Source organism: Nannobrachium achirus (genome assembly GCF_963921795.1).
Source record: "Nannobrachium achirus genome assembly, chromosome: 3".
NCBI classification, from domain to species: domain Eukaryota; kingdom Metazoa; phylum Chordata; class Actinopteri; order Myctophiformes; family Myctophidae; genus Nannobrachium; species Nannobrachium achirus.
Genome location: NC_137812.1, coordinates 77,072,383 through 77,087,914, shown reverse-complemented (window position 1 = coordinate 77,087,914; position 15,532 = coordinate 77,072,383).

Below are 15,532 nucleotides of genomic sequence, written 5' to 3'. Positions count from 1 at the left end.
GGCTCCCCTTCCCCTGGGTTAGGGTTAGGGTTAGGGTTAGGGTTAGTGATATCTGAAGCCAAGTAGGCTCCTCTTCCCCTGGGTTAGGGTTAGGGTTAGGGTTAGTGATACCTGAAGCCAAGTAGGCTCCCCTTCCCCTGGGTTAGGGTTAGGGTTAGGGTTAGGGTTAGGGTTAGGGTTAGGGTTAGGGTTAGGGTTAGTGATACCTGAAGCCAAGTAGGCTCCCCTTCCCCTGAATACAGCATTTAGCTTATCAAACGCTCATCCAATGCCAATATAGTCCTATCAAAGATAAAACAGCATAATGGCAATTAAACATTGCTTTCTGTTCAGTAACAGTTGTACTGGTCAAGGTATTGATAATTTGGTTTACAATTTACAGATGAGAAGGTTCACACAAAGACTGATTTGTCATTACATATTCCCATTTTCAGTACCACCATTTGAGAAGCACGGCCCTAAGACACGCCTCCATTAAAGGCCCTAAGACACGCCTCCATTAAAGGCTAACACATTTCACAAGATGCAACGCTATCTGTCCAACGAGGCTAGTGAGAGACGTCACCTGTAGTTTGACGTGTGAGTGTGATCACCTGTAGTTTGAGGATGGGAGCCTCACAGATCAAACACTGACCTGTAGTTTGAGGATCAATCACTGACCTGTAGTTTGAGGATCAATCACTAACCTGTAGTTTGAGGATCAATCACTGACCTGTAGTTTGAGGCAGGCCTGAGGCTGCAGCTGGGGGGGGAGGGGAGCCTCACAGATCAAACAGCTCCCAGTGTTCACAGGAACCATGGTGTTACAGTGCACACACAGCGCCATCTACAGGGCAGTTCACATACAGCACGTTTCACAGTTAGTTCAGGGAATCTGACAAATCAACCACTTACTCACTAAAGAACATACAGGACAATACAACACTCACTAAAGAACATACAAGACAATACAACAAAGAATAACTATCGCCACAACAAAAAACTATCTCCACAAGTTGGAGTTAGGCAGTTTGACTGACAGTCTGAGGATCCAATGGAGTTAGGAGGTTTAGTCAGGTCAATTGCTTTTAAAATAATTTCCATTGGTTCATTATTTTGTGTAAACCACAGACATGAAGGGTTAGGGTTATTGGTTCATTGGTTCATTATGTGTAAACCACAGACATGAAGGTTCATTATGTGTAAACCACAGACATGTTGGTTCATTATGTGTAAACCACAGACATGAAGGTTCATTATGTGTAAACCACAGACATGAAGGTTCATTATGTGTAAACCACAGACATGTTGGTTCATTATGTGTAAAGGGTTAGGATTAGGGTTAGGGTTCATTATTATGTGTAAACCACAGACATGAAGGCAGTTTAATAACACTGATTTATTAACATGGTACAATCCTACCTGTCCTCCCTCTGTGGGGGGTAGACTCCGCCCCCCGGGGACGGGAGCCAATGGGAAGCCACAGTGCAGACAGAAGCGGGCGAATGGATCTGATGGACGGTGGTTCAGACACTGAGCACATCTGAAGGGTTGGAAATTAATGTTATTATTTTAATATAATATATATATATATATATATATATATATATAATATATACGGTACATTTTCATCCCACGATTTTTGTAACCCATTTCTTTCACCCGGTACCAATTATCTAATGTAATCCTGGGCTCTGCTCTCCCTCTGCCAACCTGGGGAGAGCAACGGACTGACCTCATGCTTCCTTCTATGCATGAGGAGTCCAAGCTGCTTCTTCCAACCAGAAGGAACACGTTGTTCCAACCAGCCCATAGTGTTGTTGTCATGGTTACCTGAGGAAGTGTGTCTCTCTGTGGACTCTGTTCCTCTGAGTGTTGGTCAGGTTCCTCAGTGGACTGTCATGAGATGACCCCGCCTTCTGACACACACACACACACACACACGCACGCGCACGCGCACGCGCACGCACACGCGCACACGCACACGCGCGCACGCACGCACACACACACACACACACACACACACACACACACACACACACACACACACACACACACACACACACACCACAAGGTTACAACAAATACTGACACAGCACTAAGTTATTATGACACAAATGCACGCACACACACACACACACACACACACACACACACACACACACACACACACACACACATACACATACACACACTTGCAACTGCGAGTGTGTGCGACAGACATGTCAATTTCTTTTCTTCTTTTTTTTTACCAGTGTCTGAGAGTGATGCGTGGCCTCAGCCTCCTCCACGGGGGTCCCAGGGCCAAGGCGACTGTTGAGGAAACGAGGGCCCCTGGGGGACCTCCTGTTGGGGCCCCCCTGTGGGGACCTGCTGGTGGGGCCCCCCTGGGGCCGAGGTACTGTGGGCGACAAAACCAACAAAGTAAGAAAGAAAGAAATAAGATCCTTTTTATTAGACTGGACACTTATTTATATCCCTCCCCACACGTTTCTGTGTTGTCACTACTGTTGTATCCTACTGACTCACCTGCCAGTGAGGAGCCCCCACCGGGAGGACGTACTGTTGTATCCTACTGACTCACCTCACCCAGTGAGGAGCCCCCACCGGGAGGACGTACTGTTGTATCCTGACTCACCTGCCAGTGAGGAGCCCCCACCGGGAGGACGTACTGTTGTATCCTACTGACTCACCTGCCAGTGAGGAGCCCCCACCGGGAGGACGTACTGTTGTATCCTACTGACTCACCTGCCAGTGAGGAGCCCCCACCGGGAGGACATACTGTTGTATCCTACTGACTCACCTGCCAGTGAGGAGCCCCCACCGGGAGGACGTACTGTTGTATCCTACTGACTCACCTCACCCAGTGAGGAGCCCCCACCGGGAGGACGTACTGTTGTATCCTACTGACTCACCTGCCAGTGAGGAGCCCCCACCGGGAGGACGTACTGTTGTATCCTACTGACTCACCTCACCCAGTGAGCCCCCACCGGGAGGACGTACTGTTGTATCCTACTGACTCACCTCACCCAGTGAGGAGCCCCCACCGGGAGGACGTACTGTTGTATCCTACTGACTCACCTGCCAGTGAGGAGCCCCCACCGGGAGGACGTACTGTTGTATCCTACTGACTCACCTGCCAGTGAGGAGCCCACACCGGGAGGACGTACTGTAGTATCCTACTGACTCACCTCACCCAGTGAGGAGCCCCCACCGGGAGGACGTACTGTAGTATCCTACTGACTCACCTCACCCAGTGAGGAGCCCCCACCGGGAGGACGTACTGTAGTATCCTACTGACTCACCTCACCCAGTGAGGAGCCTCCACCGGGAGGACGTACTGTTGTATCCTACTGACTCACCTGCCAGTGAGGAGCCCCCACCGGGAGGACGTACTGTTGTATCCTACTGACTCACCTCACCCAGTGAGGAGCCCCCACCGGGAGGACGTACTGTAGTATCCTACTGACTCACCTCACCCAGTGAGGAGCCCCCACCGGGAGGACATACTGTTGTATCCTACTGACTCACCTCACCCAGTGAGGAGCCCCCACCGGGAGGACGTACTGTTGTATCCTACTGACTCACCTCACCCAGTGAGGAGCCCCCACCGGGAGGACGTACTGTTGTATCCTACTGACTCACCTCACCCAGTGAGGAGCCCCCACCGGGATAAGAGCATGTACCACCATTATCACCAGATCATTTCTAGCACTTTACTGTAAAGTACCACACTTAACTACACACACACACACACACACACACACACACACACACACACACACACACACACACACACACACACACACACACACACACACACACAGACCCACCTTGCAGCAGGGATGAGTCGCCAGCAGAACCGATCAGTGAAGCCTCCTGTCAGGAGAAGATGAAACACTCTCACTCTCGTGAACACATTGGATGAAATGGTTTACACACATACTGTGTACATACTGTGTACATACTGTGTACATACTGTGTACATACTGTGTACACCACTTCTTCCAATCCGTTCAGATACAAAAGATACAAAACACACATCATATTTGTAGCTGAAGTTGAAGCCACTTTAACTTGTTTTGTTTCTGTCTGTGTGAAGGCAGCATTAAGGGTGTGTGCAGAAGTAAAGCACAGATAATAAACATCACAACTTTTGTGTGTGTACTGTAACTGTACTGTAACTGTGTGTGTACTGTAACTGTACTGTAACTGTAACTGTGTGTGTACTGTAACTGTACTGTAACTGTAACTGTGTGTGTACTGTAACTGTACTGTAACTGTAACTGTGTGTGTACTGTAACTGTGTGTGTACTGTAACTGTACTGTAACTGTAACTGTGTGTGTACTGTAACTGTACCGCGGCCGCAGTTTTGAGCGCAGCGGTGGGGGCTGATGGGCAAGGAGGGTAGCGAGCGTCTGAGAAACAACTAAAATAAGACCTTAAAACCTGGTGAAAACAATTGCGTGCATTAGCTCAAGGTTAGATGAGGATAAAGGAAATCATTAAATGGAAAACATTAAATTAACTTCTTAAAAGGCTTCTAAGCCTAGCCTAGATAGATAGATAGATAGATACATAGATAGATAGATAGATAGATAGATAGATAGATAGATACGGTACCTTTATTATCCCAAGGGGGGAAATCAGTTGCCCAGAGGCAGCACAGCAGTATAAGGTTATTTACAAAGCCTACTAGTAAAACTAGTGGAACCGCGATCTTGCCACACGTGAATAATAGTGATTGTAAACAATAACACAGACAATATAAATCCTTAGTCTAGTTGTGGGAAGAAGAGGTTATCATCATGGCCCCAAATAACTTTTAAATATCTTGCAATTGGCGACGAGGCAAGAGTGCCTCTCAATACATAAAGCTATATTATAACCTCTCCTTCATCAGCAATAGTCAGTGGTGTGTTCCCCACACTCCTCAATACACTCCCCACACCTCTCAATACATAAAGCTATATTATAACCTCTCCATCATCAGCAATAGTCAGTGTTGTGTTCCCCACACTCCCGCGCCCCCACCGTTGCGCTCAGGTTCACCGGGAAAACTGCGGTCGCAACTGTACCTGGCTGTAGTGTAACTACTGTAACTACTGTAACTACTGTACCTGTACTGTAACTACCTGTGTGTACTGTAACTACTGTACCTGTAGTGTAACTACTGTACCTGTGTGTACTGTAACTACTGTACATGTACTGTAACTACTGTAACTGTAGTGTAACTACTGTAACTGTAGTGTAACTACTGTACCTGAGTGTACTGCTGCTGTTCACTGAGTTTCATGGAGTTCTCATCGTCCTTCCTGGATTTAGACTCCATTAAAACCTGATCCCGCTTCACCATGAAGACCTTGGTTACTGTAGCACTGTGTCTGCCATCACTGTGCACGCACGCACACGCACACGCACACACACACACACACACACACACACACACACACACACACACACACACACACACACACACACACACACACACACACACTGGTTACTGTAGCACTGTGTCTGCCATCACTGTTTGTTTATACACAGACAGACAGACAGACAGACAGACAGACAGACAGACAGACATACAGACAGACAGACAGACAGACAGACAGACAGACAGACAGATTTCAAATGCATGCTCATATTTAAGTGTCATTGATTAATTAACATTTTGTCTGTCAGCCTGGTACATTTCTCTATCATTCCTTGGACTAATAAAGTTGTACTTCTTAACGTGAACAGAGTGCCTCGGCCCATTTTCAGTTCACCTCCAGATCTTTGGATTTTAAGTTTTTAATTCTAACAAAGGAAAGGAACTTAAAAGTCACACATTCCTCTGCATGTGTGGAACCCTGCAGCGTCCATTGTATTCCGTTGCGGGAACGTTAGCCCAAAAATAACCAATCTACAAGCGTTTGCGAAGCGTTGTGATCTTGTACTGTAGATCTGCTATTTTTTGGCAAAGATATTTGGTGTAGACGGATGTTCAATGTACGGTTGTTGTAACTCCAGTCCCTGTTCTCTCTGAGACTACAGTTTAAAGGACTACTTCGCCTCTGGGTCAACCAGATCTTATTTTATTGTTGTTTGGGACACGATCAACACGATCCTGAGTTATTTTTTGTGTTCAATCTGTGTTTTGAGATATTTTAGTATTTCAGCATGCTACAAGGCATCATATGATGTAGCATGCTGAAATACTAATATATTTAATAACACAGGATTGTGTTGATCGTGTCCCAAACAACAATAACATAAGATCTGGTTGTCCCAGAGGTGAACTGGCCCTTTAAGTGAGCTCCCAGTTCTAGACTCCAGGGGTTCAGGTCAGGGCTCATCACCAGGCCCAGCCTGTGGTGTTGACATTTCAACATTCTATATTTGCCATGGACACAGAAATATCACCAGAAACCAAGCTATAGCCCTAAATGTACAGTAAACTATACTAGTGCTGCGGTCCTCAAAGTGGGTTGAGGGACCTTTGGGGTTGCTTGAAGGTGGTCCAAATGGACCCTTACAGGTCTGTAAATCTGTCCAAATTCCATTTGTACACACTCTGACGTAAATAGGGAATGAATGCCCCATCCTTTAATGCAAACCCCATTGATCCATTGCAGAGATCTCTGTATCTGTCTGTGTCCCTTTTATGCCCATATGCCCATATATGGAGATATCTGTATCTGCCCATATGCCCATATATGGAGATCTCTGTATCAGTCTGTGTCCCTTTTATGCCCATATACGGAGATATCTGTCGGGTCGAGGCAAGGCCCGGTACTGCTGTGATGTCACAATGAGTCAGCGCTAACTTCCTGACAGTTACGGTATGCGGGTCCTTGAAAATGAAAAGTTTGAGAAATATTCGTACATATTCTGAAGACTGACATTCAGTAATTTTTCTTGGACAAGGACACGTGTTGCCACAGACATATTTATCTGTGTACATTGATGCATTGATGACCCCTGGTTTAAGAGAATAAGCATTAGAATTATGTGTGTGATGTCAGAGTGATGTCTCACCTGGTTTAAGTGATATTAAACAGTAATTAGTGTGATGTCAGAGTGATGTCTCACCTGGTTTAAGTGATAATAAACAGTAACTAGAAAAGAAAATTTCGAAGAAATGTTAAGTGTGCCTGCAGCTCGCTAAGTGTGTGCAACCTTGTATGTGTTAACATTAGAATCTTTGTTAGCATTAGCATTTGTTAGCATTAGCATGTGTTAGCATTAGCAATATGGTTTCTTGTTTTTAAGAAATAGGCTCCTCCCACAAGTTCCGCAAGGCGATTACGTTGTCCCGTCGCTCCCGAGATCGTTTGTGTTTCGTTTTGAGAGGGTCGTTCCCCCTGAAAAACACGTTTTGGCATGAAACGGTTACGTTTTGCGCGTTTGTGGTGCCCCCTATAGGTCGAAGTGGAAATGCTTTTGGGTATATGTTCAGTATAGCGCCTCCCACTTGTGGTTAAAATTTGGTGTTGACTGGATGTTTCGTTTGTGATTTATGGCTACTTCTTACAAAACGGGCTCCTCCCGCTAACTTTGGAACCCTGTTACGGAAGAACAGGAATGGACTATCAAAATATCGTTTAAATATGTTTATTGCATGAGTCCATAGATCGTGTGTATCGATTTTTGTGACATTTGGAGAAAATATGTAGGAAAAGGAGCAAAAAGTGTGTTTTGAAGAAAATTCAAAATGGCGGAAAATCTATCCTGACGCAAATGGGCGTGGCCTATATGAGGAGATGCGTCATGACCCAAGGAATCCAGGGAAAAAGGAATTTTAATTTTCTGACCCACGGTTCAAGAGTTACAGGCCGAAAGGTAAAGTGGACTGTTATAGCGCCACCATGAGGCCAACTGACGAAATTATTTTTTATTTAATCCTTGATATCATTATAAATCTCCTCTCCAAGTTTTGAAACTGTAGCCCCTATGGTTTGCGAGAAAAAAAATATTGAATGTGAGTTTTTGCGATTCCCATTATAAGTCAATGGGTAAAATTAATTCACTAATAAATTAATATCAATTAAACGATACAACTTTTCTCTTAGAAAAGTAATAGCACACCATTCCCGGCCGAGCCGCACGTTTTGATGTATATATTGCGGCGGTGGCGTAAATTGTGCGGCAGTTATTAGCGCACCAAATTTGTGGGATCATCATTAACTACCCTAACTAGAAAAGAAAATTTCTAAGAAATTTTAAGTGTGCCTGCAGCTCGCTAAGTGTGTGCAACCAATAAGTGTTTTGCCATTGCATGGCAGGCACACTTCTCCTCCCACAAGTTCCGCAAGGCGATTACGTTGTCCCGTCGCTCCCGAGATCGTTTGTGTTTCGTTTTGAGAGGGTCGTTCCCCCTGAAAAACACGTTTTGGCATGAAACGGTTACGTTTTGCGCGTTTGTGGTGCCCCCTATGGGTCGAAGTGGAAATGCTTTTGGGTATATGTTCAGTATAGCGCCCCCCACTTGTGGTTAAAATTTGGTGTTGACTGGATGTTTCGTTTGTGATTTATGGCTACTTCTTACAAAACTGGCTCCTCCCGCTAACTTTGGAACCCTGTTACGGAAGAACGGTATGGACTATCAAAATATCGTTTAAATATGTTTATCGCATGAGTCCATAGATCGTGTGTATCGATTTGTGTGACATTTGGAGAAAATATGTAGGAAAAGGAGCAAAAAGTGTGTTTTGAAGAAAATTCAAAATGGCGGAAAATCTATCCTGACGCAAATGGGCGTGGCCTATATGAGGAGATGCGTCATGACCCAAGGAATCCAGGGAAAAAGGAATTTTAATTTTCCAACCCACGGTTCAAGAGTTACAGGACGAAAGGTAAAGTGGACTGTTATAGCGCCACCATGAGGCCAACTGACGAAATTATTTTTTATTTAATCCTTGAATCCTTTGAAACTGTAGCCCCTATGGTTTGCGAGAAAAAAAATATTGAATGTGAGTTTTTGCGATTCCCATTATAAGTCAATGGGTAAAATTAATTCACTAATAAATTAATATCAATTAAACGATACAACTTTTCTCTTAGAAAAGTAATAGCACACCATTCCCGGCCGAGCCGCACGTTTTGATGTATATATTGCGGCGGTGGCGTAAATTGTGCGGCAGTTATTAGCGCACCAAATTTGCAAGGAACTTAATTAATTAATTAACTAGAAAAGAAAATTTCCAAGAAATTTTAAGTGTGCCTGCAGCTCGCTAAGTCTGTGCAACCTTGTGTAGCGGTTGGTGTTAGCATTAGCGTTAAATTTTTTAACATTAGCATTTTTTGCATAAGCTTTAACATTATGGTTCTTCATATGACACCACCCACAGCCATTTCAACTAATTAGTGGCGTTTTGGCGCATTTTCGGCCGTTATCACGGGTCGCACTTTAACGAGTTTTTTTTAGAAAAAAATGTTTTGTGAGAAAAAAAAATGTTTTGAGAAAAAAAACGTTTTTTGAGAAAAAACGTTTTTTGAGAAAAAAAAGGTTTTTGAGAAAAAAAAAATTTGAGAAAAAAAAATATTTTGAGAAAAAAAAATTTGAGAAAAAAAAAATTTGAGAAAAAAAAAATTTGAGAAAAAAAAATTTTTGAGAAAAAAAAAAAAAGAAAAAAATTGAGAAAAAAAAATTTTTGAGAAAAAAAAAATTGAGAAAAAAAAGATTTTGGGGAAAAAAATGTTTGAGAAAAAAAAATTTTTGAGAAAAAAATTTGAGAAAAAAAAAATTGAGAAAAAAAAAATTTGAGAAAAAAAAATTGAGAAAAAAAAATTTAAGAAAAAAAAATTTTGAGAAAAAAAAAATTTTGAGAAAAAAAAAATTTGAGAAAAAAAAATTGAGAAAAAAAATTTTTTGAGAAAAAAAAGAATTTGTGAGAAAAAAAAAATGATGACACCAGCCGCGAGTCTGTACGACAAACGGTTCATGAGTTATAGAGGCACTTCCTGTTTGGCGAAGGACACTTCCTGTTACAGAGGGGGCGGGGCTTAATCAATTACAGCTCATCCCTATTGGCCGGAAAAAGACCAAAGTTGTGTGTGCATTTTAAAGTTTAAATCACGTTGCTAGGCAAAAGTATGGCAGAGTTATGTGGCGCCAAAGTTTCTGTTTTTTTTTCGGAGTCCCCCATTCTAAGTCAATGGGGTTTTTGGGCGTCGTTTTTTGCGAATTACATCGCAATCGTATCGCGGATCGGAAAGAAAAGTAATAGCACACCATTCCCGGCCGAGCCGCACATTTTGATGTATATATTGCGGGGGTGGCGTAAATTGTGCGGCAGTTATTACGAGCAGAAATTTGCAAGAACATGACTTACTTACTTACTGACTTAAGTATGGCGGATTACAATAAGTGTTTTGCCATTGCATGGCAGGCACACTTAATTAATTAAGTATGGCGGATTACAATAAGTGTTTTGCCATTGCATGGCAGGCACACTTAATTAGTGTGATGTCAGAGTGATGTCTCACCTGGTGACGGCCACAGCTCTGACGGTCACCCTGCCCTGGTGGAGGAGGATGGGTGCTGTGTACCTCAGGGTGCTGTTGTTACCACGGCAACCTGCGTTGTGCACAACCTCAGGCTTACTGCTGTCCAGCGTGTACAAGATGATCACCTCTGATGAGTCTGCAACACAACATCATTACTGTCATCAGCGTGTACAAGATGATCACCTCTGATGTGTCTGCAACACAACATCATTACTGTCATCACCGTGTACAAGATGATCACCTCTGATGTGTCTGCAACACAACATCATTACTGTCATCACCGTGTACAAGATGATCACCTCTGATGTGTCTGCAACACAACATCATTACTGTCATCACCGTGTACAAGATGATCACCTCTGATGTGTCTGCAACACAACATCATTACTGTCATCACCGTGTACAAGATGATCACCTCTGATGAGTCTGCAACACAACATCATTACTGTCATCACCGTGTACAAGATGATCACCTCTGATGTGTCTGCAACACAACATCATTACTGTCATCACCGTGTACAAGATGATCACCTCTGATGTGTCTGCAAGCATGGAGGAAAACACCTCATCATCAATGTCAGCACTGGATGTTGGGTAGAAACCTTATCCTCTTTATTAAGTGTGCCTGCTATGCAATAGCAGAACACTTATTGTAATCCGCCATACTTAATGATAATGATCCCACAAATTTCGGCACGTAATAACTGCCGCACAATTTACGCCACCGCCGCAATATATACATCAAAACGTGCGGCTCGGCCGGGAATGGTGTGCTATTACTTTTCTTTCCGATCCGCGTTACCATTGCGACGTAATTCGCAAAAAACGACGCCCAAAAACCCCATTGACTTAGAATGGGGGAAACTTCAGCACGTAATAACTGCCGCACAATTTACGCCACCGCCGCAATATATACATCAAAACGTGCGGCTCGGCCGGGAATGGTGTGCTATTACTTTTCTTTCCGATCCGCGTTACCATTGCGACGTAATTCGCAAAAAACGACGCCCAAAAACTCCATTGACTTTGAATGGGGGACTCCGAAAAAAACCCAGAAACTTTGGCGCCAAATAACTCTGCCATACTTTTGCCTAGCAACGTCATTTAAAATGTAAAATGCTCACGCAACTTTGGTCTTTTTCCGACCAATAGGGATGAGCTGTAATTGATTAAGCCCCGCCCCCTCTATAACAGGAAGTGCCCTTCACCAAACAGGAAGTGCCTCTATAATTCATGAACCGTTTGTCGTACAGACTCGCGGCTGGTGTCATACATTTTTTTTTCCTCAATTTTTTTTTTCTCAAAGATTTTTTTTTTTCTCAATTTTTTTTTTTTCTCAAATTTTTTTTTCTCAAAAATTTTTTTTTCTCAATTTTTTTTTCTCAAAATTTTTTTTTCTCAAATTTTTTTTTCTCAATTTTTTTTTCTCAAATATTTTTTTTTCTCATTTTTTTTTCTCAAATTTTTTTTTCTCAAAAAATTTTTTTTTCTCAAATTTTTTTTTCTCAAATTTTTTTTCTCAAAAAATTTTTTTTCTCAATTTTTTTTTCTCAAACTTTTTTTTCTCAAAAAACTTTTTTTTCTCAAAAAACTTTTTTTTTTCTCGAAAAACTTTTTTTTTCTCACAAAACTGTCGTTAAAGTGCGACCCGTGATAACGGCCAAAAATGCGCCAAAACGCCACTAATTAGTCGAAATGGCTGACTTCCTGTTTGGTTTCTGATTGGCTGCTGGCCTTGTGACGTGGGTAGAGCTGCGAGGGCCCGGTCATCGCTGCTTGCAGCTTTAATTCATTAATCGTCCATGACCTTAATTGGGGCCTATTTCGCCAAACAGGAAGTGCCCCTCACCAAACAGGAAGTGACCCTTGATCTCGTGAACCGTTTGTCATACAGACACGCGGGTTGCGTCAAATGACAAGATTAAGAGTCCTTAAACTTAATTGGGGCCTATTTCGCCAAACAGGAAGTGCCCCTCACCAAACAGGAAGTGACCTGTTTTCTCGTGAACCGTTTGTCGTACAGACATGTGGGTGGTGTCATATGAAGAACAATAATGTTAAAGTTTATGCAAAAAAATGCTAATGTTAATAACGCTAATGCTAACACCAACCGCTACACAAGGTTGCACAGACTTAGCGAGCTGCAGGCACACTTAAAATTTCTTAGAAATTTTCTTTTCTAGTATTTAATCTGTAGCCTCCACAGTTAATACGGCCATGAATAAGCCCACAACAGCCCTGCCGATCGGCCTCAGCCCTATTGGCACGATTGTTTTTGTGTTGGTCCGGGGAGTGGGAGCCCTGAGTTCAATCCCACTTCCATGCATCTCTACACATCTTTTTATGTTTTTCAAAATGCATGCCCTTAATCCATGTCTGACAGGACAGGGTCCCTGCCGTGCAAAAACAGAAGATCTGCAAGTTCAACAACGTGACACGTTGTGAGTTGGTAGATCGTTTTCCTTTCCAAAATAGGGACATCGCCAGAGCCCACCGGAGTACATTTTAGTCGATTAAATCAACTGTAGAATTAGTTGACAAAATCTTGTGATATTTATTCAACTAAAATCAGACTAAAACATTTCATTCAGATGATGACTACTTAGTGAGTAAATTCGGTGTCAAGATGAAATGTGGAAGGCCCTACCGAAGGCCTTAAAGCAGTGTAAATCCCTACCCTCCTTTAAAACCGCTCTGTTAAACCACTTACAGGCGGCTGCTACTCGAGGCTGCTACCGGTAAATAAAAACAAAGGCCATCCTTACCTCCCCTGACCTTTCTATTGTAAATACCATTTATGTTCACTTTGTTTTTCACAATTGTTTTTTATTTTCTTCTGCATAGTGGAGGTGTTGATAGAGAGGTAAAGCTACCAGATGTGATCTCCACCAGGGTGGAGGTGTTGATAGAGAGGTAAATCTACCAGATGTGATCTCCACTAGGGTGGAGGTGTTGATAGAGAGGTAAATCTACCAGATGTGATCTCCACTAGGGTGGAGGTGTTGATAGAGGTAAAGATACCAGATGTGATCTCCACCAGGGTGGAGGTGTTGATGTCCTGCTTGTTCTGTCCCTGTGAAGGCAGTCTGATGGGGATGATGAGAGGAGTCACCACACTGCCAGCCGTCATGATCTGAAAACAATACCCAACAATACTGACTGTTAAAAGTATGATCTATCAACACAACACCCAACAATACTGACTGTTAAAAGTATGATCTATCAACATAATACCCAACAATACTGACTGTTAAAAGTATGATCTATCAACACAATACCCAACAATACTGACTGTTAAAAGTCAAGTGATTTTTTTGATCTGGTTGTTAAAGCTCTATAGTACTGTATTCTGATATATATTCTGATAGGAAATGAAGGGAACAAAATGTTCCCTTAATTCTTTGAGCTTTCTTTGAGCAGTAGTACAGTATACTATTATACTCAAATACATTCAAATAAATAAAGGTAACATTTTGTTCCCTTCATTTCTTTGAGCAGTATACAATATAAATATGGTTGCTACAGAGTGTCTGTTCGGTAACAGGAGTCTCCTGAGGAGAACATCTATGTTCTGTTTATTAAAGAGCCTGGGAGATGAGAAACCCCAGTTACTGAACACACTCTCTATAACACATGATAACTACCAGTACATAGAACTATTTAACACAGTTACTGAACACACTCTCTGTAACACATGATAACTACCAGTACATAGAACTATTTAACACAGTTACTGAACACACTCTCTGTAACACATGATAACTACCAGTACATAGAACTATTTAACACAGTTACTGAACACTCTCTGTAACACATGATAACTACCAGTACATAGAACTATTTAACACAGTTACTGAACACTCTCTGTAACACATGATAACTACCAGTACATAGAGCTATTTAACACAGTTACTGAACACTCTCTGTAACACATGATAACTACCAGTACATAGAACTATTTAACACTTATATTCTAACAAAAAACCAATACTGTCCACACATTGCTTACACGTATTAACAATGCATGTATGAACAATACACATAATAAGTATGCAATTTGTGCACATGACATGAGTTAAGACAACTTAGTTTTTTTTACAACATGTGTTCATATTATATAGATTGTAATTGATGGGTAGCTATGCCCCTCCCAAAAAAGCCTTTGTCCAATGCTAGCTTAGCAACCGGCAGCTTGCCAAGGCTATTGCCAAGGCAAGCCTTGGCAAGCAGGAAGTTATTCTAAGCTAGTATTGGACTTTTTGGGAGGGGCATAGCTACCCATCAATAAGAGAAAAGAAATGATGAGTGTTAAAATGTTTTCATTTACTGCTTTCTATCGTTTTAGACATTTTAATGATGTTGAATTCAGAGGGTGGCCCAGTGGGGGCATGCATACAACTTGGTACAAGTGGCTAAATATGTCTTTTTAGACACAATAAGCCCATTCCCAAGATGCATAACAATCCTTCATGGGTAGATGTGACTTATGGGGCTTGTAGTGTTACTGTAAATAGTTGCGACCGTCAGGTCGCAGTTTAGTATCAAAACCTCCACCGGCCGTCCGTCCGTCCGTCCGTCCGTCGGTCACACGTCACACGTTATCTCCATATATGGAGGGAGAACCAGCTTATGAGCCGATGAGTTGTGTCAGAGTCGAGATCCTGCTTGCATCTAATCTGTCGGTAGATAATGCCGGTCTTATATAAGGGTCATTTTACGGTGTGATGTCATACTGATGTCAGCAGTGTGATGTCATACTGATGTCAGCAGCTATGTCTCTATATATGGAGTTATATGTTGTTCGTGTCCAAATATGGGGCTTGTGAGGTCAGACTTAGTGAGATTCGTCGGTTATCTCCATATATGGAGGGATGTGTTGGTTATCTCCATATCTGGAGATTCAACCTTCAATGATTTTGACATCTTGTTACTAATCTGTCGGTAGATAATGCCGGTCTTATATAAGGGTCATTTGTGTACGGTGTGATGTCATACTGATGTCAGCAGTGTGACAGGAGATAAGCGACCAACGGTCGCTTATCTCCCGATTAGGGAGTCTTA